At 40.2% G+C, this 26,242-nt stretch overlaps 1 protein-coding gene across 3 annotated transcripts in view; it reads right to left on the bottom strand.

The window, feature by feature from the left end:
* LOC136863506 (zinc finger protein 260) overlaps window positions 1-26,242 on the bottom strand; it is a 611,998-nt gene that overhangs the window by 460,555 nt on the left and 125,201 nt on the right. The gene's annotated exons all lie outside the window — the stretch shown is intronic.

The raw sequence follows: 26,242 nt of genomic DNA, 5'->3' as shown, positions 1-26,242 counted from the left end.
TCCATATCTGATGAGTTATCTCAACCAGACCTGTCCAGATTTTGCACACCCAACAAGCACTGCTGCACCTGTCCCCACCATTTCATTTGAGATCACCCAGCAACAAAGGTAGAGAGTCATAGTAAGAACAACTTCACTGAACAGCATTTTAATGCATTTTGCAGAAGTCTCATTATTATACATTTCTTTTCTTTGCCTTTCCATGTTCAGCACTAAATGCTGGAACTTCAATTATACAAAGTACACAAAGTGGGACTTATATTATGTATAGGAAACAATTAATTTTTTAATAATAGTTTTTTTTTTGTGTGAATGTATCTTTACATACTGTATATGCACTACGGTGCTGTGTAAGGTCATTTACTGCCTATGTTCTTTATTTACAATTCATCCTATATCATGAACAAGTGTCCTTGAAACTGCAGATCGCCCATAGTGGTTGAGATTGCTGTAGGTGAACAATGCTCGCGTGGTGAGCTCTGACGCCAAAAGAAGACTTTCTCAGATGTAAGTAAAACTGAACATGGAGAGCACCTTCAACCACCTCATTATGGAATCTGAAATACACTAACTAAAGTAATTTACTGTAAAACTCCTGCAAAGCAGAAGAGTTGTTAAACATATCTTTCAGCCTGGTATTGTACAAAACGGTATATAGAACGTCTTCACCAGACAAAGAAAAAGGTTCAACATATGCATCAGGACTGGGTTTGAGGTCTGTAAATTCAATAAGACATGCGGAAAATTAGTATTTTAATCTTAGAATTACTTCAATGTGTTCCAGCAAATGCATCTTTAAATTTAAAATGACAAAATTACATAACACATTTAGTGCTTCCGTTAAGCAGAATTAATAAATAAAGCACCTCCCACTCCTGTTTGAAGATGGAAGACACTCTATTTCTCCATTTCCTTTCAAGTCTCATCATAGTTGGAATGCTACCACCAAGCATAAACTTTGCAACCTATCACAAGTGCTGAGCAATAATGTGAGGTAAGCAAGAGAGCGACAAAGAAAGTTAGAATGACCTGTACAAGTCTTGTACACTGTTGCACTGTCTGGTAAGCAATTGTGCCGGGAGCACTGTTTGGACAGCTCAGATCTAAACAATAGAGTTTAAATCAAATATTAAGATTCCATTGGGAAACCAACATTTCTTTTAAACCTAAATTGATTAATCATATGCTGATCAACTGCAAAGTCCAAGTTAGTACGATGACTAATTATGCAAGAACAAATTTATGGCTTCTAAACAAACTACATAATTGTGATTCCTGACATCACTTGATGTAAGGATTGAGAAAGGTAATCCAAGGATATTTCTGGACTGTATGGTGAAGAATATTACTCAGGATTGTTGCCTGTATTTGATTAACCTGCCTTTCAACCATCCAACTCTAGCTTAAGAACCCTTTCTCAGAACACTGAGAAGTTCTGGCTTATATCTCCTCACACAAAATATCTAGTTATAAAGAATGGTAAAAAATAAATGTCAAGCACTGTTCAGAATAACATTAAAAATCGGTTGTGTAGACTTAAGTCCCCAGAACGGAAAGCAGTTTGGCCAAAGGTGGCTATTTAACGTCATCTCCAAGTGGAGAGAGATGGTCAATCAAATTAACGGTATTCCCAAGTGGAACCGTCATGTAAATTCACGTCCATGCAACAGATTGTCATTATAACGCCGAAGTCCTGCAGTTAAATTAGAAATATCCTTATTTAACTCTACTGCATGTGCGGATCGGGGATTTAACGAACGTATCCGGTTCGCGAGGAGGAGAACGTGTGAAGGGCAATTTCTTTCTTCATGTCATTATTTTCAGGTGAATGATGTTAAAAATAAACAAAAAGGAAGAATGCGTTTGTAAAGCCACTATCTGTCGAGATGGCTAGATAAAGAATGAGAGAGGCTGGTGGGCCTGTTAAGATGGGAGACGACGTACGACTACACGTATGTAAATTACCTTTGTTATAAAGTATATTTTATTTATTTCATCATGTCACCATTTTATTTGTGTAACTGTGACGCATTTTGGTCACCCTTTTATTTCGTGAAAATGCCAGAGGAATATGACAAAGGTTATTTTTTATGTTTCTTGGATAATCGGAAAGTCGCGAAACTAGCGTGTGAAGTGTTGTATAGTAATATATTTGATGGCTGTAAAAACGAATATAATGTCTAGAGCAAAGTATTATTTCCGTGCGTTTATTTTCTATATTTGTTGTATGCCAAAGTTAAGACATTAATTTATCATCAAATTCTGTTCAGTGTAAAGATGAATTACCTGTATGTGTAATCTGTGGATTACCATTTAGAACGAGTGCGCGGTAATGATGGAATGTCAGCTGGTGCGGAAGGCACACCGTCGTGTGTTCGGCGCTGTAAAAAATGTGTCAAGGGAAGTTAAGAGGCGAGACCGGTGTGATTTTGTTGAAGGGGAGTACTATTCCAAAAGTCTGTTAAAATCTGTGTAGAACTGATGAATAAAAATTTTTGATAGTCAAGCTGTGAGCTTCGTTTTTTGGAAATATCGTGTTGTCAATCTCAGATATATGAGGAGAGATGGTTAGTTTGTCACAGAGTGTTTTATGTAACACAGTGGGTCACCAAACAGAAATATTCCACATTATTGTCGTGTAGAGAATTTGTGACAGCAAGTGGTATATGTCTTGCAAAAATCGGAAGGAATGTGGATCAGGTTGTTGAAATCCTGTAATGATGAAGAGACTTCATGCCGGGATTATCACTGTAGGGAACCCGAGGATTTATTTTTGAGTAATTTAATGATATGGAAATAGTCCATAGTTAGGATTCTAGGTGAAACAGTAGGGCCGTGATGAGTAAGAATATTTCAAGTAAAGTTTTAAATGAAATGTCTTTGCATATTCTGTGTTGTTCAATAATGATATCTCATGGGAATTGCCCGCGAGGCGAGGTTTTCATCTGATGCAGGTTAAGATAACATGTGTGGTTTTTTAAGAGATAGCGAGGAAGGGTCGTGTTCCCGTTGTTAAGCCAGCTGGTGAGCGCTCGAGCCAGTTTATTGTTAGAAAGAAACTGTAACTGAGATGTTTGTCATTTGTAGTAAAGGTCTGAAATTAGATTTCACTATTTTAGAAGAGTCGTCTTTGTAAAGACTTGAATTCATTAGCGAAGCGACGGAAATTACACGATGGTACGTTATGCTGGAAATAACCATTTACAGGGATGAAAAAAATTTGAGTAAATCCTCGTAATTCAATACATCATATATTCCATCATTAGACGGAGTAATCAAATTCAAGTGAAAAAGGGGGGTGAAATAATTTACATAATACAAGCTAAAAATTGCCAAAAAACATAATGAAGGAACAAATGAAAAAACAAAAGAGAGCCTATACGGAAACAAAATTAGCACAATATACAATATTTACATCATCACGTGGAGCAAAAAACAACTTACTGCGATAAAATCAGTGAAACAGGGGTTAATACAAAAGATAATTGAAACTAAAAAATGTGTTAAACTAAGAACAAAAGAAATGAAAACAAATGATACAGATGGGAATGAACAATAATTGCACATAGCGAGGTTGCGGGCCTCTTAGTTTACAAAATATTGGTTTTGTAACAATACAAAACTGGGCGAAATCACTGTCGAAAATTCAGGCAGAAAATCTGTCTTTGTAGAAATCCATCACGTCGAATTGGCAAGGAGGGGGGCGCTCTCTCGGGCCGGGAGAAGTAATGAGAACAGTGCGGTGTTTTAGATGTAGGAGATGGGTAGACTATGTGAAAAAGTTAGTGAAGAGGAAGACGGTGATAGGAATGATTGAAGAAGAAGACGGTGATAGGTATGATTGAGCGAAAAAGTTTCAGAAACCAAGCCTGACATAACGTGCAGGCGAAAAGCATGTGACAAGGTAAAACACCTATGAAATTTAAAGCTTTAAAACAGCAGCATTCTCAATATCTTCTCAATCAAGCGGTCCCATTCTTGATTATCGTTTCATAATGTTGGCTGGTTGGTTTGCCTTATTGTAAAAGGTCGGAAGGGCCGCGACATAAAATTGAGAAGCTGTGTTAGGGAGATGACAGATGCATGGTAAAATGTAAGTGACCTAGTAAAAACCGTCAATGAAGTTCCAATCTGTAATTAAAAAAATGAGGTTGTGTGAGAAACATGGGCTGATAAGTAAAAAGTGTGGAATGGGTGTGTAGGAATTTTAAACTTACGGTGTTTAGAAGGTGGTTGTCCTCTCAAACGGCCTGGCCTTCTCAAAGTAACGGTCTGGTTCGCGCGATCGAGTCTATTGTTGGTTCAGCTGTGTTTGCGAGGATGGAAGGTGCGGAGGGGGAAAGCGGGGTACAGGGCTATGTGGGGAGGGGGGAGTGGTGGTGAGTTGGAGAAATGGAGGCGGGGTTTGTCTATATTATGGAAATTCTGACAAATATATTGAATGAATGTTTCAAGTAGAATGTTCTTTTTCTCGTTGACTTCATTTAAATTGTGAGAGGGGTTCACAAAATGATCTAAATCGATGTGGATGCTCTCGAGAACATTGAGCAAGGTGCCTTTTTGCTCATAATGCAAAATCTTAAGATCTTTATCTACTGAAGTGTATTCGTGGCTGGATGCTTTATGATGTTCACTCATAGCTGAAACGCGATTATATTTGAGACAACAACAACAACAATAACAACATTAATAACAAATATTTGAACTCCGGAGTTTACAAATTAAAATGCCAAACCAGTAATTCCAGCTATATTGGTCAAACAGGCCGCAATTTTGTCATAAGATACGCCGAACATCGCAACGCTCTCATCTGGCGAGGGTGGTGCTGAAATGAGCAATATTTAACACCCCCAAAATAGGTGATAAATATACGCTTCGGAATATAATAGCGGTATCGCCGATCAGAGCGCAGAGCTGTTGGACCACGGACCAGCCGTGGCCACTTGCGGGCCTACCGACATTTTCATTCCCCGCGGTGCGGGACGGGCCCCCAAAAGCGTTAGGCGCTCTCTCGGCCGGAAGAAATAATGAGAACAGTGCGGTGTATTATTATTATTATTATTATTATATTTGCTTTTATTTGTAGTGGCGAAGTTAGGACTCATGGTTCTCTCTTACACTTAACCACACTTCATTAACATTGTACATCTGACAGCAATATTCATAATGTCGACTTAAAACTACCATTACAAACTATGAAACAAAATAACGTAAACTCTATAAATATTCTTAGCCATGTCTTAAAACTATCGTTACAAATTAAAAGTTGAATGACACAAAATACCATATGCACAGTAAACGTACATTCATACATACAATCACTCTACCAGATTCATTCAGCCTGGCGGCACACATCGAGGAGATACTCACGGCAAGACAACTTGAAGGAATTTAAGGATTTTATGGCTCTAATGTTGTGGGGGAGAGAATTCCATATTATAGCTCCATTTGCAACAAAGGAACGTCTAAATGCTGCTGACCTGCTGAGAGGGATAGCAAGTGTACTGCCGGAGCGTGTGTTATGCTGGTGGAAAGAGGATAGGAAATTGAGTTTTGAAGATAAGTAGTATGGGATATTCTCTTTTAATACTCGAAAGTTTAATACTGCCACGTGGAGGTTTCTGTATTTTTAAAATTTTAGAAGGGAAAGTTGTCGATAATAAGGGGTAACATGATCATAGCGTAAGGAAAATATAAATCTAATACATGAGTTCATAGCACGTTATAATCGGTTTAGTTGTTCTCTCGTGGCATCAATTAGTACTACGTCACAGTAGGAAAATGCAGGGAGGATAAGAGTATTTATAAGCCTAATTCTCATGTTTAGTGGCAGCATATTTTGATGATATTTTAGTGGGTGAAGGGACGCATACACTTTTCTACAGATATAGATGGTGTGCAGAGGAAAGCAGCAAGGTTTGTAACAGGGGATTTCAGGAGAAAGAGTAGTGTATCAGAAATGTTAAAGGAACTTGGGTGGGAAACTTTAAGTAAGAGAAGAGAGAAAACTAGACTTATAGGATTATATAGAGCCTATACAGGAGAAGAAGCATGGAGAGATATCCGTGAGAGGCTTCAGTTGGAAAATAATTATATTGGTAGAACTGACCACAAGTACAAAATTAGAAGGAATTTTAGCAGAAGCGATTGGGGTAAATTTTCTTTCATTGGGAAGGGCGTGAAGGAGTGGAACAGTTTACCAGGGGTAGTATTTGATCCTTTTACAAAATCTGTACAGATATTCAAGAAGAGAATAAACAGCAACAGAGAAAATAAATGAAATGTTAGAGGGCATTCGACCAGTGCAGGATATTGTAAATAAAAAATGTGTGTGATTAAATTAATTCCATCCCCTGGTCTAAGGAGTTTGGACAGCCCAAGTAGGGGACTGCCTGTAGGGGTGAAGTACAGTGGGGACTTCGAGGGCCCTGGGACCGCTACGGTAGCTGTGAAGGCCCTTCAGGAACTCAGAAAAGTGGTGGCAAAAGGGGCTCTGGTTAAGACGCAGCAGGTCGTTATGCTACTTAGGTTCCAAAATGGGTAAAATATAAACATGTAAATAAATTCAATGTTAATTTTAATCTTATACCAGTTGTATAGTATTATTAGATGTAATTTCACATACCGTACTGTATATGAGTTGACTATGTTTGTAAGATATTATAAGTAGAATTTTGTAAACAATATAAATTTATTAAGGATGATGTGTGTGTTTAATAGAAAAAATAATTAGCGTAAATTGTATAATACTGTATTCTAGGAAAATTTTCTTCGTCTCCTGTTAATTTAAAATTTAGTGCTTGACAATAATGTATTTTAGTGTACCATTTGCCACCGAGGTAGACACCTCATTTGCAAATAAAGAGATTTTGATTTTTGATTTGATATTTGTAATGTGCTCTCCCCAGTTAAGAGTCTCGTTTATAATTACACCAAGATTTCTTACCGAGTTTTCGTACGGAATAATTTTACCAGATAAAGTTAGTGGAGGAATGTTTTTGTTTTTTTCCGCACTGATTTGTTTCGTCTGCCCAACAATAATAGCTTTAGATTTTGATGGATTAATTAAAATACAGTTTTCATGAGCGTATGCAGAGATATTATTTTAGTCAGAGTTCATACAACCTATTGCTTGATTGATGTCTGAAATTTTGGAATGATAATAGATCTGTAGATCGTCAGCATACAAGTGGTATTTACAGTGTCTCAGCCATGTCGATATATCGTTAATATAGATAACAAAGAGAAGTGGTCCAAGTACAGAGCCTTGTGGTACTCCTGAATATTTCATTACCCATTCGGATGAGCTATTCTGAAGAATTAGGCGTTGTTTTCGTTCCGTAAGATATGAGAGAAAGAATTCTAGAGCTGTCTGTCCAAGGTGAAGCGATTTCAATTTAGCAACCAGTACGTCTATATTTACAGTGTCAAAAGCGCTGCTAAAATTAAGTGTAAGTAACGTCACCTGCCTTTCGTCCATAGCACGTCTCATGTCGTCTGTAACTTTCAGCAGGGCAGTGGCCGTACTGTGTCCTTTTTTGAAACCCGATTGTAAAGGGTCAAGTAGTTTGTATTTATTTAAATAGTCGGTTAATTGCACGTGTACTATGCGTTCAAGAGGCTTGGAGAGAGATGAAAGTATGCAAACAGGTCGATAATGTGTTATAAGTACAGGTGAGGAAGTTTTGGGAACAGGATTTATAATGGCATTTTTCCACATTTTTGGAAAGAGGCCACTTGTGAGGCACGTGTTGTATATATGAGTAATGGCGGGAAGAATAATGTCAATGATGTGTTGTATTATGAGTATGGGTATTTCATCAGGTCCTACAGCAGATGATGTGATTGATAATACCTCGCGTTTCACGTCAATCTCTGTGACTTCGCGAAATTCAAAGAATGGCCTATTTGGTGGTGGCTGATTCAGAAGAGATTTTATAGTCTGTGATATTGTGTGTATTTCCGGTTTGATTTTTATTTCAGAAAAATGAGCATTCATGTTCTCCAGAGATGTCTGGATTACATGGCTGGGGCAAAGCTTTCCCAATTCCAATGGAACGAAGTTGTTTAGCAAGGCGCGACCTTCACACCAGTTGTTATCAAGCAGTGGGATTGAAAGCAAGTTAAGATGTCAGTGTGGTCTAAGGGTGAATATCGCGCAATTAACCGCTACAATTTTGCTCGTGGATTTACTGTTGACCAGTGCGTGGAGGAAATGACTCCTGTGCTGGGGAAAGACTGTCCACATTGGACAACAATTTTCCGCTGGTACAAAGAGTTTCGGAGGGGAAATTTTGGGGTTGAAGACGATCCTCGTTCTGGGCGACCATCTGAATCAGTGACTAAGGAAAACATTGAAGCTGTGAGGAAAATGTTGCAGCAAGAGATGCGGTTGACATATCGGCAGGTAGGAGAGACCCTCCACAACCCTGCACCAGCTATTCATTCAATTCTACATGACCACCTCCATGTTAGAAAAGTGTGTTCCCTTTGGGTGCCCCATTCACTTTCAGAGGAACAAAGGGCACTCAAGTGAAATGGTGCCGAAAAATGCTAAAACAGTTTGAAAATGGGACTTCGCGTAACGTCAATAGCATCGTTACAGGTGACGAAACTTGGCTTTATTATTACGATGTTCCAACAAAATCCCAGAACAAGGTGTGGCTATTTGAAGATGAGGGTACTCCTGTGACTGTGCGAAAATCAAGGTCAGTGAAGAAAAGGATGATTGCAGTATTCTCCACCAAACGGGGCATCCTGACTCGGGTTGTGCTAGAAACACACAGGACAGTTACTGCGAAGTGGTACAGTGTGACTTGTCTGCCTCAGGTCATCCAGGCTCTCAAGAAGCTCCGTCCAAGGTCACGGCTCAACACTTGGCTTTTGCATCACGACAATGCTCCAGCACATCGTGCTAATGCAACAATGGATTTTCTTGCCAGATCAGGGTTGATTGTGCTTGATCACCCTCCATACAGTCCTGATCTTGCCCATGTGACTTCGCACTCTTCCCAGAAGTGAAGATGAAGCTGAAAAGGCGGCGTTTTGCATCCGATGAGGAGCTTCTGGCAACATGTGATCAAGAGTGTGAAAATGTAACCGAAGAAAAGTGGCAGTGTTGATTCAGTGACTGGTTTAGACAAACGGAGAAGTGTATTGAGTGTGGTGGAAATTTTTTTAAGTCTAAAGCGTTCACTCACATTGCAAAAAATTTCTAGTGCCCTTTGTAGTGGTACTAAACACAGGTACTGTAAAAGCCGAAAGCACACACTGTCGCTACTAATCATGAACCTATTATGTACCAAACATAGTGGCACTACGCGCAAGTAAAAGCGACCCAGGCTATTCCCCGTGTGGTGGTACTAATTACAAGTAGTCACATGGTTCTAATTCGATCATCCCTTGGTCAACCCTTTTAGTCGCCTCTTTTGACAGGCAGGGGATACAGTGGGTGCATTCTTCGTCTGCGTCCCCCACTCACAAGGGGTTTTGTGTTAGGTCCGCGAGAGCTATTTTATTTCGCTCAAGTCCGCCGGCAAGCCGGTTAGGATCCCCCTATCCACCACCAGGGACGCGCCACGTGGGAGTATCACCTCTCCCCCTGCTACGCCAGCGCAGTAGGTTCGTGCCTGTAAAGATTTACACTGACTGTGGAGGCTAATAACAAGCTTGCGCTCCGCTTGATTGGTTTCTTTTCCCTTACGACTCTAACTGACACCACTTTTCAATCGCACATACACAGTTGCAGTCGATCTCGGACTGAACAACTACTTGTCGGACGAGTTTTCGCCGTATGGAAACTGCGCTTATAACCCTGTTTACAGTATGCTTTCATTCTGTACGAATACTTATGACACGATAGCTGTTTGTGTTTCCTGACATAATGTTTTTAATATAAGTTTACAGTTTAGTTTGTTCAAATTGTAAATGTATAAAAATAAAGGAATGTATTGTTTTGTAATACTATTAGTCCTATTACTTTAGCCCCAACAAGTATCGCATAGCAGCTGACTCAATGCTACACACCGTTCGTCAGCACAGGTGTACTAATACTTATCGTATTAACTCTATGGGTACATCAAAATAAAGCATCCAGCCAGATCTCTCGTTCGACTCGCCTTTCTTAGAGAGAATTGGAATGGAAACTGAAATCCATGCAATTCCATTTACAACATTCCAATGAAGGCACCCGATGGGTTACCCGTGTACTTCTGTACATCTGGACTCCTAAAAAGGACCATAGGAAATAGGCGTCCATGCACTATCAATGGCCACTGGAAAGCATGTCAGGAGGAATGAGATAAGATAGACATGCTAGCTCGGCGAAAAAGTCTGCTGCAATGGAAATTACATTGAAGGGACATATAACTAGAAATGCTGGTTTTCCAATCGAGCACGATCGTTGGTAGACATATGGGTTTTCATAAGCTAATCACCCTTCAAATATCGTCCCCCGAGATCACGAACGACCTTCTGTATAGGACAAATAGTTTTTGAAGTTCATTGATTATCTTTTATTTGTGGTTGTAGTTAATATTTTCCGAGTTTTTGGTTTCTTCTCTAGGAAACGCTCATTTAAAAATATATACATCGAAAACTACTTGTCTGATGGTAATGAAATTTGTATGTGTTATAGCCACATGTATTTGTAGCGTAATACTAAAGTTTAAAAAATTCAACCACCCCAAAAAGAGTTCTTTCTTTTCTACAGCAACATTTTCTCAGCCTAGGATAAACGTACAACAGGAAACTTGGACTGGTTTTGAAACACTCGGCCGTGGTTATCAAGTACTACAACCACTGTAACCGTACAGTGTGAATACTGAATTTACGAAGAGTAATATTGATGGGAAGTTGTGTGTGCGCTGGACCGTGCGATTAACAGCAGACGTGGTGAACTTTGAAAAAGACCGTGTTCGTATGTGTATAGCCAAACGTCAGTGTGGTTCAACAGCATACGCTCATCGCCTGCCAGCCAGCCCACTGCTGATACCTAATACGTTAGATAGTTTTCATTCATATTAATGTTCTCATACCCCTGTCCTTAATGTTTACGATTTATATAGATAGTTTTGGGAGGCACATTACGGACGCTCCACCATCTCTACCGACGAGCATAGCCGGGCGCAATTCAGGACAGGTGGTCGAGTACAGTACTTCATTTTTCCGATTTCCCTTTTAACCTTGAAGTAAGCACCAGATTAGTAAATAAATCAATAAAGTATGCTTTTGCATGTGACAACAGTCCATTAATCATTGCCCCAGAGGAGTGTGACAAGCTTCGGCAGCCGGCACAATTCCTATCCTCGCCGCTAGATGGAGGCTTCATTAATTCCATCCCTGATCCGGTCGAATGACTGGAAACAGGCTGTGGATTTTCATGACATATGACAAAAGCTAAAATATGCATGTATACGAACTATAAAAACTTTGTCTTTTAGTTGCAAATAACCTGAATACAATTGAAGTACATGATTTACAACTAACAAATACAACATGCAAATATGCTAAAATCCGCCTACTGGATCACACGACATGCTAGGTTGTAATGATACGTCTTCCTACGCATATTCGTCTCATATATTCCTGCATACAAGATATCCTTACGATTTTAATGAATGAAATAAAGAAGTAAAATTATTAGTTTTACTGCTCCATTAAAGCGGGATTCTTGCCGTCCTATTTGCGTCAATAAGAGAAATGCATTTTGGCTTCAAATACGAGACACATGGCAACTCTAAAGAAAATGGCATATCATCGAACGCCATAATTTTAGCAATCCGCACAAGGAGTGGTGCTCCTGAAAGACACTTCAGCCAATGAGAAATAAAGATCCCCCCCCCCAAAATAGTAGTGTTTGCCCTAATAATGTTTAAGACATAGTAGCACAACGTTTATTTTGTAATTTTGTATAGCTATTCCACTTCAATATTGTACTCATTTGTGATTCGTGTTGTGAACAAGTGGCGTATCCTGTGTTCTTGAATTAAAGTTTTATTCGTTAATTATTGTCAGCGTAAATATGGGTCCAACAATCGAGGAACAACCTCCCAAGCATCCTGTTTGTTATATTATGCAACACCAAGACTACATGTTTATGTGAAATCTACTTGTCAGAAAAAATACGCATTTTATAAATGTTCAAGACGAAATATTTTTTCTCTATCAACACCCTGTACACAATTCCGCTATATAATTTGTGGCATTAGCAAGTAAGATTGATAATGAATGTGTAATACACCAAGTATTAGCATCCTAATCTTACAATGTATGTGGTTCAGACCATACCTTATGCATCACCTGCGGCTATACTAAGGCCCTCGAGAGTTGGAGTCTGATATTTAGCGCCACCGGCGAGAAAAATTTGATAACGCTGCACGAAAATGGTCGGTTGCTATGGCAACGATAACAGCAATGCCACACTTAAGGGAGCTATCGCCACGTGCGCTGGCTTGCTCTCGGTCGCTTTTGTGATATTATTCGGAGTGATATTGTGTTAGCTGTGTTAGTTGATACTATTTAATGTATTCACGTGTTTGTTTTACTTGTTAGTTTATTTTTTTTAGTAAGCTAATCCGTAGCTAGTTATATGAAGGGGTTAAAGGTATAGTGGTGTAAGTCACTTTATCATCGTTTTTAGGAAATGAGCATAATGCGAAAGGTATTGTAGTTAATTCAGTAGACAAGTTTTTGTGATGGTATTGTTTTAGAGGTACTACGTAGGTCCAAACTTAGGGATTAGGCTTGATTTGAAATTTTTTTTGCTCAAAAGTTGTACCTCACGCACTAACCAAAGTCACTTGCACCACTGTGCCTTACCAAAGCCTGTGACATACACCACTGTATGACCTAAAACCAAAGACTTACACCACTATGGACATCAACAAAATGATGTAAAGTTGACTTGCACTTCTCAAACACATTTTTATTGAACATTACACAAAGTATAAGAATAATACAAACAATTTAATTTTTTATCACGAATGGAGTCTTAATGTTTTTAACATGGCAATACGGATTCAGTCTATTTCATCAGGATATGTGGTTTCCACAATTTCCAGAGGTCCAACATCTACAAGCTCCTCACCTTCTTCAATAGTGGTTCGCAGGGAAACGAAGAATTCATGTTTCACTGGTGGAATGTATGGCAGAAGATCAAGCATATCTTTCTTTTTAGCCTCGGTAACAGGCCTTCCCCTTGGGTACAAAACATCTTGAGAAACGTTGGCCAGAGAATGTCGCCTACCGGGCTTTGCTGCCTTTAGATTTAGTTTAGAAAATGGGATATCCTCATTCACAGTTTCTTTGTAGAAGAGAGTGTAAGGTTGATCTTTCAAAATTCGTATCCATTGAATTTTCAACCAATTAACAGCAATGTTGTTCTCATTTTTCTTTCGTCGCGTGATACAACTTTCCAACTTTGCAACAGATTTGAAATCCTCTCGGCTCATTTTCGTCACCATGAATGGATTGTTCCTTCGGCACTTCATTATGATACTGTACCAGTCGTCTGCAGTATAAATGGACTTGTTCTTTGCGTACGATTCAAGTGATCCAAATTCAGCGTCGTTGGGTAGAAAAGAGTGGCCACTTACCATAAATTTGTGATCGATAATTTCTGCATTGCTTTGAGGGCCCTGTATGTACTTCATGAGGTACAAGGAAAACTTAATATTACGGTTTTGGCCCGTGCATGCGTCACTGTACAACACTATGTGCCTAGCAGATGACGCTCTTGCTGCAAGATGTTTGACGATACAGGAACCAATCTCTTGAGACCCACGAGAAGCGATCGTTTCATCCCAGCAGAACATGAAGCCTAAACCTGTTCCAAGTTCATGGCAGCCAAGGTTATAACAATACATATTCCGCTTATAGTAAGCCACGGACGTCGTCAAAACAGGAAATGGCAAAGCCTTTTCGAGGTCGAATGTCAGACCATAGAAAGATTCGTCTTCCCGTGCTTTCACTTTGTCCCGATCTCTAGCCTCTCTCACCTTTTCGGCATTTCTGAGGTGTAATTCTTTTTCAGCCTTCAGCTTTGTAGATTCGTCTTCATCTTCACACACTTCAATCTTCTTGTCAAGCACATCGCATCTGGTGCACGTATCTTTAAGAGGCCGGTGGAAATGCAAGTTGAACTCATTGCTAAAGGTTCGACGGTAGATGGCTTCAGAAACAGGAATATCACCTTTTTCCGTGCACTTTTCTTTGTACAGTTCATACATTGTACGTACATTCATGTCAGGAGGAAGGTATTTCCTGTTAGCGTTCTCTGATCTACTGTAGTGCGATTGATACGATGGGAAAGATGCTATGTGGTCACGCACACCATTCATGGCAGCCTCCGGTGTTTTATTTTTGGGGGGATGGCGTCCTCGGCCATCACTTCCTGGTTGTTGACCCTCTCGTACTTTTTGTATTGCCCTTGTCATTCGCCCATCCGAAACTTGGAGTGTTTGTAAGAAAAAACGCTTGCACACAGTAACGCTATTGCCTCTGACTTGGAATCTGAAGCTGTTTGAAACAGACTTTGCATTTCTCGTTGAATTTCGTGGGCGTCTTACATTAGGTTTCTGTTGCACAATCAAACCACATAAAAATACGTTTTGTTCAGAAAAACTGCTTAGCTTCCAAAAGGTGTCGAAAATTTCTCGCCTCGCCACTTCAGGTACGTTCTCCACACACTTTTTTTACATTTACAATCAAAGTTCTGATACAGCTTACCGGCCACTTCTTTTCCTCTAGAGGACACGTACGGGAGCCCTGAATTTCGTGCTCGCTTTCGCTTTTGAGCTTTACTTTCGTGTTTTTGTCTTTTCCTCGTTCTCGGGTGAGCGTTTTCTCGATTCTCAGAAGTTCCAGCAGTAGGAAATTCGCTGGAATGGTTGCGCTGGCGTCCGCTGTCTACCTCTTCATCTCCTTCTAATTCTGAAACAACAAACATCTTGTTACACTTACTACCGAAATAAAAAACTGCAGGGGAAGCTTCGATTCAGCATTCAAAATTACGTGAAAAACGATACTCAACACGACCATTTTCAATAATCACAGAAAATTCACTAAAAACATCACTCTTCATGCATTTTTCTCCATTTTTCCTTTCTTTTTTTCCGAACCGATTACAAAGGTGTATTATTCAGGGAATAGTAGACCAAAAGGACCTAAGGCATAATCTAATGTAAGTACTTGCTAAAAACGTTGCAACAAAATAGGTTAGTAGGTGAGTAACTGAGAGGTTAGAAGGTGAATAGTACTTACCATCATCTGTTTCTGATGTGTTTTCTCCTTGTTCACGCTCCCATTCACACTGGACTCCAGCTCATCCAACGGATCACTTAAACTTATTTCGGAATCCATCGTTTCTTTGAGTATTCACGCATGCATTCAACACTCGATGAAAATCGCGGAACAATTACAACCACGCTGGTGTAAGTCTGACTCACACCACTTCAGTTATCAGCAAAACAGATGATCCATTACCAGTCTAACTTGTGCTGCCATCTAACGACGAAATGAGTGAAGCTCTGACTTACTCCACTTTTTCTATGAACAGTTTTTTATTTCTACATCGCCTTTCTGTGCCTAAGTCAACTTCTACCGAAAATTGACTTACACCACTTTGACTTTAACCCCTTCATATAATACTGAACATGTGCATTTCTTGAGGTTATTGTCAGAAAATGATTATGTTGATGATTATGAAATCACGGTGTGCGTTACTGTAGTCCCGTCCTAGTTCGTGAACCATGGGCTGAGTGGCCTAGTAAGTGGTGTTGAGAATCGGGATACCAGTTGCTACGGAATGGGAGTGGGCATCTCGGACATATTCGGAGTCATGGCTCTTCTTGTGCTCAGGCGGCTAGGACTATACAATCCATCGGTGGTCCCCAACCCGTTAGAGGAGAGATCCTCACTTGGACTTTGTGTAAGTAGGGTAGCATCCTGCTTCATGAATTTACCGAGCTCAGAACATTTTAAGCAAACCTCGGACATATGGGTGTACCGGAGTCCCACTCATATTTGACAGGCGAGGGACTACTTGGAAACAACTTGGCGAACGAAATGGAATTCGATGGGGAACTGGCAATATTTTTTTTGCTACTTGCTTTAAGTCGCACCAACACACATATGTCTTATGGCGACGACGGGATAGGAAAGGCCTAGGAATTGGAAGGAAGCGGCCGTGGCCTTAAACTATCAATATTAAGGGGCTTGTGGGAGAAAGAAAGTAGAACTGGCTGAGTCAGCAAAGAGGATGCAGATGGATGTGCTAGGTGTAAGTGATATTCGGGAAAAAGGGAGAAAACGAGGAAGAGATAGATTATAAAGTGTACTTGACGGGTGTTAAAAAGGGAAGGGAAGGGAAGGGAAGGGAAGGGAAGGGCAGAGTATGGGGTAGGACTGTTCATCAGGAATACTTCTGCACGCACATACCTTCTGTTAGGCACGTAAATGAGCGAATGATGTGGGTAGATTTGGCAATTGGAGGAATTAGAACGAAAATTGTCTCAGTGTATTCACAATGCGAGGGTGCAGATAATAATGAAGTAGATAAGTTTTATGAAGCATTGAGTGACATCGTAGTCAGGGTGAACGGGAAGGATAGGATAGGATAGTGTAATGGGCGATTTCAATGCGAGATTTGTAAATAGAAATGAAGATATGAAAGGGTGATTGGTAAATGTGGGAAGATATGGAAGCTGATAGAAATGGGAAGCCTTTGCTGGACTTCTGTGCTAGTATGGGTTTAGTAGTTACGAATACCCGCCTCGAGCTATACATGGGAGGGTAGAGATATCAGATCCATAATAGACTATATCTTAACGACCTTCGAATTCAGGAAATCTGTTAGGAATGTACGAGTTTTTCGGGGATTTTTTGATGATACAGACCACTATCTGATCAGCAGTGAACTAAGTATCTCTAGGCCTAGGACAGAGAAAGTGAAATCTGTCTGCAAACGAATAAGGGTAGAAAATCTCAAGGACGAGGAAATTAGAAGTACATAGATACGATTAGTGAGAAGTTTCGAACAGTGGACAGTAAGCAGATTCAGGATATTGAAAGAGAATTGGTGGCATGCAGGGATGTTGTAGTGGAAACAGCAAGTGAATGCCTAGGAACAACAGTGTTTAAAGATGGGAAAATGCGAACATCTTATTGGAACGATGAAGTGAGAGCAAAATGTACATGTAGAAAGAAGGCTTATCAGAAATGGCTCCAAACAAGGACTGTTGCAGACAGGGAATTGTACCTAGATGATTAGATGAAAGAAACAGAGCGAAACAAATGGTTGTTGAATCCAAAAAGAATTCATGGGAAGATTTTGGTAACAACCTGTAAAGGCTAGGTCAAGCAGCAGGGAAACCTTTCTGGACAATAATAAAGAATCTTAGGAAGGGAGTGAAGAAGGAAATGAGCAGTGTTTTAGGTAGAGATTACAGGGAATCATTGGACAGGTGGAGAGAATATTCTGAAAATCTTCACAACGTAAAAGGAAATCTTCATGATGGTGTCGCAAACAACCGAGCTCGTGGGGAGGAGGAAAGTGATGGTGAAATTACGCTTGAGGAAGTGGAAAGGATGGTAAGTAAACTCCATAGTCATAAAGCAGCAGGAATAGATGAAAGTAGACCTGAAATGGCGGAGTATAGTGGGAAGGCAGGAATGAAATGGCTTCAGAGAGTAGTAAGAGTAGCATGGAGTGTTGATAAGGTACCGATACCTTCAGATTGGACAAAAACAGTGATTGCACCTATTTATAAGCAAGGGAACAGAAAGGATTGCAACAACTATCGAGGTACTTCATTAATTAGTATACCAGGCAAAGTATTCACTGGCATCTGGGAAGGGAGGCGAGGATGTGATCAGTGATTGAGAGGAAGCTGGATGAAAACCAGTGTTGTTTCAGACCAATGGGGGGCTGTCAATGTCAGATTTTCACTAAGCGCCAGGTATTTGAAAAATGCTACGAGAGGAATAGACAGTTGTGTTATGTTTCGTAGATCTAGAAATGAAATGTCGTCTGGCTTTTAGTGTCGGGAGTGTCTGAGAACATGTTCGGCTCGCCATGTGGAGATCTTTTGATTTGACGCGCGTAGGCAACCTGCGCGTCGTGATGAGGATGACATGATGAGGAAGACGACACGTACACCCTGCCCCAGCGGCAGCGGAATTAACCAATGATGGTTAAAATTCCCGATCCTGCTGGGAATCGAACCCTGTGACCAAAGGCCAGCACGCTAACCATTTAGCCATGGAGCCGGACCGTAGATCTAGAGAAAGCAAATGACAGGATACAGAGGTAAAAGATATTCACCATACTGGGGGACTATGGGATTAAAGTTCGATTATTAAAAATCAATCACAGGCATTTATGTTGACAATCGGGCTGCAGTGAGAATTGATGGTAGAATGAGTTCTTGGTTCAGGGTACTTACATGGGTTAGACAAGACTGTAATCTTTCACCTTCGCTGTTCGTAGTTTACATGGATCATCTGCTGAAAGGTATAAAGTGGCAAGAAGAGATTCATTTAGGTGGAAATGTAGTAAGCAACCTGGACTATGCTGACGACTTGGTCTTAATGGCAGATTGTGCCGAAAGCCTGCAGCCTAATGTCTTGGAACTTGAAAATAGGTGCAATGAGTATGGTATGAAAATTAGCCTTTCGAAGACTAAATTGATGTCAGTAGGTAAGAATATGAACAGAATTGGATGTTAGGTTGGTGATACAAAACTGGAACAGGTAGATAATTTCAAGTATTTAGGATGTGTCTTCTCCCAGGATGGTAATATAGCAACTGAGATTGAATCAAGGTGCAGTAAAGCTAATGCAGTGAGCTATGAGTTGCGATCAACAGTATTCTGTAAGAAGGAAGTCAGCTTTCGGACGAAACTCTCTACATCGGTCTGTTTTCAGACCAACTTTGCTTTATGGAAGCGAAAGCTGGGTGGACTCAGGATATTTTGTTCACAAGTTAGAAGTAACAGACATGAAAGTAGGAAGAATGATTGCTGGTACAAACAGGTGGGAACAATGGCAGGAGGGTACTCGGAATTAGGAGACAAGAGCTAAGTTAGAAATGAACTCGATGAATGAAGCTGTACGCATAAACCGGCTTCGGTGGTGGGGCCATGTGAGGCGAATGGAGGAAGATAGGTTACCTAGGATAATAATGGACTCTGTTATGGAGGGTAAGAGAAGAAGAGGGAGACTAAGACGACGATGATTAGACTCAGTTTTTAACGATTTAAAGATAAGAGGTATAGAAATAAATGAGGCCACAACACTAGTTGCAAATAGAGGATTGTGGCGACGTTTAGTAAATTCACAGAGGCTTGCAGACTGAACGCTGAAAGGCGTTAATGATGTATGTATGTATGTATGTATGTATGTATGTATGTTATGAAATCTCATTATCGGCAATGACGTGTTCTGTCTTAAGTGCTGACATTATTAGCACGAGCTTAGGAACGGGTTACAGTTTCTTTCTTCTTTTTTTTTGCTAGGGGCTTTACGTCGCACCGACACAGATAGGTCTTATGGCGACGATGGGATAGGAAAGGCCTAGGAGTTGGAAGGAAGCGGCCGTGGCCTTAATTAAGGTACAGCCCCAGCATTTGCCTGGTGTGAAAATGGGAAACCACGGAAAACCATCTTCAGGGCTGCCGATAGTGGGATTCGAACCTACTATCTCCCGGATGCAAGCTCTCAGCCGCGCGCCTCTACACGCACGGCCAACTCGCCCGGTGTTGAAGTTTCTTGAAATGCATTAGGCCTACGTGTTTTATAAAACACTCAGCCTGTATAAAAGGGTGATATGCCCCAGGTGGAGGTAACTATGACAACTCAGCGTAATTCTCAGTTACTGCTTTCGCCGCTCAAATGCCAGACTCCAATTCTCGTTGTGCCAGCGCGCTAGTTCGCCGCTCATTTCCAGGTCGGCGATCTTCGCTCGGCTCGGTGTGTTGAATGAGCTCAGACCATCTGACAAATTCATATCTCGCCTGGTACAAGTCAACCCTTCGGCAACGAGCTGTAACGAGCTGCAAGCGTTTGATGCATTCCTCTGCAGACCAGATATGGTCTAGGAGGGGGGATGTTTATTCTGGTGAAGGAAACTTTTTGTTCACATGAATGGTTTACCGATGAAAGGGATGAAATATTAGGGATAAAATTAGTTTGTGATAATATGAAGGAGGTGGGAATTATAGGAACATATAGGCCTGGAAGAGAGGAAAGAGACATGGAAATATTTGAGAAAATAACAGATTATACTCATAAAAACAATAATTATATGGTAATAATTGGGGGAGATCTAAACTTGCCTGAAGTTGAATGGAATTGAGCTGCAAGTGAAGCCCATGAACAGAAACTGTCAAATAAGTTAATTTGGGAGGGAGGATATACACAAGTAGTACAAGAACCGATTCGTCTCAATAACTTACTAGATGTATTCTTGGTTAAACCATGGGAAATTGTTGACAAAACTGAGGTAATTGAAGGAATATGTGACCGTAAGGCTGTAATAATGGATGTAGGACTGGTACCAAAAAGGCTTAATAAGTGGGTCATACAAGACAAGAAAATGTACAGAAAAACTAAAGTTGATGAATTTGGGACTTACCTTATATCACAATTCAGTTGTTGGATAAGTGAAGGGAGTAATGTGGATACACTTTGGGCTAAATTTAAAGGAATCATTTGGGAAGGAGAGAAGAGATTTGTACCTGTTAAAAAGGATAAAATGACCTTAGACCCTGTTTATTATACAAGGGAAATAAGAAAATTGAAAAGAAAATGTAGAATAGTAAACAGGAAAATCAAGAGGGCAGGGAAAGTAGAGAAACTAGAAAACAGCTAATGAGGAAACTGAATAGAGTGAAAAAGGAAGCAAAAGAGAATTATATGAATGGCATACTTCAAGAGGGTAATGACCACAAAGGGAAATGGAAAAAGCTGTATTTATATATCAGGAACCAAAAAGGAAAAGGAATCCAAATTCCTACAATGGAGGGAGAAGGGGGTGAACACTATTTAACAGATACTGAGAAAGCAAACCTATTTAGTAGGGAATTCAGAGATTCAGTAGAAGATTGTCAGGAGTTGGAAAACAAAACAGAAGATAGAGAGGGAGAGACACATAGGGAAACAAGAAGCTTCTCATTCACAAATGAAGATATTTTCAGAGAAATTCAACTGCTTCAGCAAGGAAAAGCAGCAGGGAGTGATTGAATTACTGGGGAGGTATTAAAGACAATGGGGTGTACATAGTGCCTTATTTAAAATTTCTCTTAGACTATGTGATAAATAACAGTGTAACACCAAAGGAATGGAAGGAATCTATAATCACACCAATTTATAAAAGAAAGGGTGATAAAAGGAAACCAGAGAACTACAGACCAATCAGCCTGACCAGTATAGTTTGTAAAATACTGGAGAGTTTAATATCGAAGTACATCAGAGGGATATGTGATGATAAAAATTGGTTCATGAGGAGCCAGTATGGATTTAGAAAGAAATTTTCTTGTGAAATTTTCTGGTGGGATTTCAGCAGGACATATCAGATCAGTTGGATTCAGGAGGCCAGTTAGATTGCTTAGCCATAGATCTTTCCAAAGCCTCTGACAGAGTGGAATATGGAATATTATTAAAGAAATTGGAGGGAATAGGATTGGACGTAAGGGTTACACATTGGATAAAAACATTTCTAAATTCAAGGGTTCAGAAAGTCAAAGTAGGAAATAATGTATTGCAGGAGGAGAGGGTTCGGAAGGGAATTGCACTGGGTAGTATAATCGGTCCGTTACTTTTCTTAATATACGCAAATGATTTAGGGAATAATGTAACATCAAAAATCAGATTGTATGCAGATGACATAATTGTTTATAGAGAAATAAATAACATTGAGGATTGTTCAGAATTACAAAGAGACCTTGAGAGTATCCAACAATGGGTTGAAGAAAATAATATGAAGGTTAATGGAGGCAAATCAACTGTTACAACATTTACAAACAGGCAGTGGTTTAGGTGGACCGGAACGGGCCGGAACGCCGTTCCGGAAAACATTTTCCCGCTTTAGAATGACGTAACATTTTTACATTCAGTAAGAAAATCTTATAATCCATACATAGCGCTGAAACGTAATGGGTGTACTCTAGCGGATTAATATTGAACCTTACGGTTTTTATGTTCATAATTATCAGTGATTCAAAGGTACTATACAAAAATAATTGGCCCTCCACTTCTACTTTGGATATCTGCTATGGTGATGAGAGTGTTGGCAACCTTTGTGACTTTTTCCACATGTCAGACAAGAGGAGGTACATTAATGCTTTTAGATAGTATGTCGAGACCAAGGAAATTCCAGTGGAGCTGATGCCTTTAATCAAGAATGTACAGACTATTCCCATCTTTTAAGCAGACGCTGAAAGAGCTTTCAGTACCATGAATGAGATCCACGCCGAAAAGAGAAATAGGCTGATGGTTGCAAGATCAAGCGGATTTATTTTCATAAGCAGCGTTTGACCTCCTGTGCATATATTATTTAACCCACAACTATATGTCAAGTCATGGCTACGAAAGGGGAGACGTTCATCTGATGAAACGACTTGTCGGAAACATGAGGCCGCTGATTTTGACACCCAATACGAGTCCATCTGGAAATTGCTGAATTAATAATGTGAGTTCCTGTAAATAATTTTTTCCAACTAAATCACTCCAAACAGGAGTTTTAAAATTGAATTTCAATATACTTTGGATGGGGTAGTTATCCCAAAAGATGGCAAGTGCAAATACTTAGGTGTGAGATTTGAAAGTAATTTGTACTGGATCATGTGGATGACATTGTTTGGAAAGCATACAGATCGTTACATGTCATAGTGAGGCTACTTAAAGGATGCAACAAAGAAATAAAAGAGAAATGTTACTTAAGCATGGTTCGCCCATTATTGGAATATGCAAACACTGTTTGGGATCCTCACCAAGAACACCTAATAAAAGAAATAGATGGTGTGCAGAGGAAAGCAGAAAGATTTGTAACAGGGGATTTCAGGAGAAAGAGTAGTGTATCAGAAATGTTAACAGAACTTGGGTGGGAAACATTAAGTACGAGAAGGGAGAAAACTAGACTTATAGGATTATATGGAGCCTATACAGGAGAAGAAGCATGGGGAGATATCCGTGAGAGGCTTCAGTTGGAAAATAATTATATCGGCAGGACTGACCAACAGTATAAAATAAGAAGGAATTTTAGCAGAAGCGATTGGGGTAAATTTTAATTCGTTGCAAAGGGCGTGAAGTAGTGGAACAGTTTACCAGGGGTAGTGTTTGATCCTTTTCCAAAATCTGTATAGATATTCAAGAAGAGAATAAACAGGAACAGAGAAAATAAATTAAATATTAGAGGGCATTTGACCAGTGCAGGTTATTGTAAATAAAAAATGTGTTGAATACATTAATTCCATCCCCCAGGTCTAAGGAGTTTGGACAGCCAAAGTAGGGGACTGCCTGTAGGGGTGAAGTACAGTGGGGACTTCGAGGGCCCTGGGATCGCTACGGTAGCTGTGAAGGCCCTTCAGGAACTCTGAAAAGTGATGGCAAAAGTGGGCTCTGCTTAAGACGCATCAGGTCGTTATGCTACTTGGGTTCCAAAATGGGTAAAAATAAATAAGTAAATAACTGCAATGTAAATTTTAATCTTATACCAGTTGTATAGTATTATTTGAAGTAATTCCATATACTGTATATGAGTTGACTATATTTGTAAGTACAGGAGATATTATAAGTAGAATTTTGTAAACAATATAAATTTATTAAGGATGAGCTGTGTGTTTAATAGAAAAAGAATTGTTAGCATAAATTGTATAATATTGTATTCTAGGAAAATTTTCTTCTCTTGTTAATCTAAAATTTAGTGCTTGACAATAATGTATTTTAGTGTACCATTTGCCACAGAGGTAGACACCTCATTTGCAAATAAAAAGATTTTGATTTGATTTGATTTGATTTGATTTGATTTGATTTGATATCCAACTATGGTACACCATGTATGGCAGCACTGGCCGAGTGAAGACAGATGCTGTTTGACGTGACACAGGATCAAACCAAAGGAAAAGAGCGCAGGAGGATCGCCACGTCTTTCGAAATGCACGAAGGGGCCGTGAGGCAGCAGTAACGCAAATTTAAACAACTGCAGTAAGTCGCGTTACGTGGCAAACAATTGGTAATCATTTGCATGCAGCTGGTTTACGAGCTCTTATCTCTGCAGGAAGCGTTTCATCGGGCGCACAACATTAAGAATTTTAACCGAGTCTCTTCAACTGCCCTAGCACGGGAACTGAACGTCTGACTCTTTTCAACGCATTCACCTTAATTAACACATATGATGATGATGATGCTTGTTTAAAGGAGCCTAACATCCAAGGTCATCGGCCCCTAATGGTACGAGATGGACGAAATGATATAACATTTTAAAATGTATCCACTGACTAGAATTTATAACAAACTATAATGAACAATGATAGATTATGGCAGAATAAGACATTGCCTTAAAATGCAATAATATATCATGCAAAATACTATTTTAAAAACACACATTAAAATATACAAACACAAACTAAAACAGAGTCAATTTAATAAATCGTAGTAAATAATATAAAGACTAAAACGAAACACTACGTTTATGAACGATAAAACAAACCACTATCCCTCATAAAACGGATGACGAGGTCTGCCGACTGCTCGTCATCTCGCAGGATGAGGGAGATGGTACTCGGGAGTTTTACACTACGGCGCAGATCGACCAGGTCCACGCACTCCGTAAGGATGTGTACCACAGTAGGCTGACTGCCGCAAGTACACACCAGAGGGGTTCTCTTTTCAGTAAATAGGAGTGCGCTACTATACAGTGGCCAATCCGAAGACGACATAATACAACTGCTTCCCTCCGAGAAGCCCGAAGGGGAGTCCTCCATACCTTCGTTGTTCCTTTTATCGCCCTCAGCTTATCTGGAAATGGAGTGGCCGATCAGTGAATCTAATGTGCTCTGTAAAATCGTAGGAACACCGCGCAGTACGCCCCCCAAGTAGTGCCGCTGAGAAACTTCAAAACTTTCAACTTCTTAGTGCATTTCACTTTTAACTGCGCACGTGTGGCTCCCACGATAATTTGCTATCGAAAAGGAGCCCGAGAAATCGGCGTCAACTACAGAAGGAGCGGCATTCCCTTACAGAAAAGCTCAGGATGGTAGTGAAGAGTGCGCTCCGGCAGAAGTGTACAAACAGAAGTCTTTCCGGTTGAAAACCGTAAGCACTGTTCTAAAGTCCACTGTTCCACTCTCATAATAGCTTGCTGTGATTCTCGCTCTGCGAATGCCATGTTGTGCGAGCTATAATGCAGAGCAAAATCGTCCACAAATAGCGACGGTATTACTGCTGAACCAGCAGCAGCGACAATACCATCCATGGCAATCGCGAACAGAGCGACACTAAGAACCGATCCCCGTGGGATTCCATTTTCCTTAACGTGATATTACAAATATGGCATCCCTATTCGGACACGGAATAGACGGAGGGGCAAAACTTCGCAATAAATACCGGCGAGTCACCTCGGGATCTCCACTGATGCAGGACTGAAAGGATACCATATCGCCGTGTGGTGTCATAGGCCTTTTCTAAGTCAAAGTCATCAAATGCTGTTTTCGGAGAAATGTATCCTGGGTATAATTCTCCAGGCGTACCAAGTGGTCAGTGGTCGAGCGAGCGGTTCGAAAACCACATGGTACTCTGACAAAAGTCCTTTTTTCTCCGGACACCACAGAAGTCACCGATTTACTATCCTCTCAAATTGCCTACAAAACAATTAGTAAGACAAATAAGTCTGTACCTTCCTGCATACCTAGGATTTTTTTGAGCCTTGAGGACAGGGATTACTATGCCCTCTCGCCACTGAGACGAAAACTCACCCTCTATCCAGATTAGGTTGAACACACGAAGGAGATACAACAGACTATCCTCACTAAGGTGTTTTAACATCTGGTTATGGAGAGTGTTTGGTCCGGGAGACGTGTCCTTGCAAACCGCCAAGGAGCTCCAGAGTTCCCACTCCGTAAAGGGCACGTTATAGTCCTCTGAAGCTTGAATGGCAAAACTGAGCTGATGACGTTCTGCCTCCCACTTCAGAGCGAGGAAATCACGATGGTAATTCCCGAAGCCAGACACATCCGCGAAATGACTG

This window comes from Anabrus simplex, chromosome 2, assembly GCF_040414725.1.
Source record: "Anabrus simplex isolate iqAnaSimp1 chromosome 2, ASM4041472v1, whole genome shotgun sequence".
In the NCBI taxonomy this organism is placed as follows: Eukaryota; Metazoa; Arthropoda; class Insecta; order Orthoptera; family Tettigoniidae; genus Anabrus; species Anabrus simplex.
The sequence above is the reverse complement of the archived record's forward strand: the minus strand, read 5'-3'. Positions and strand labels throughout refer to the sequence as shown.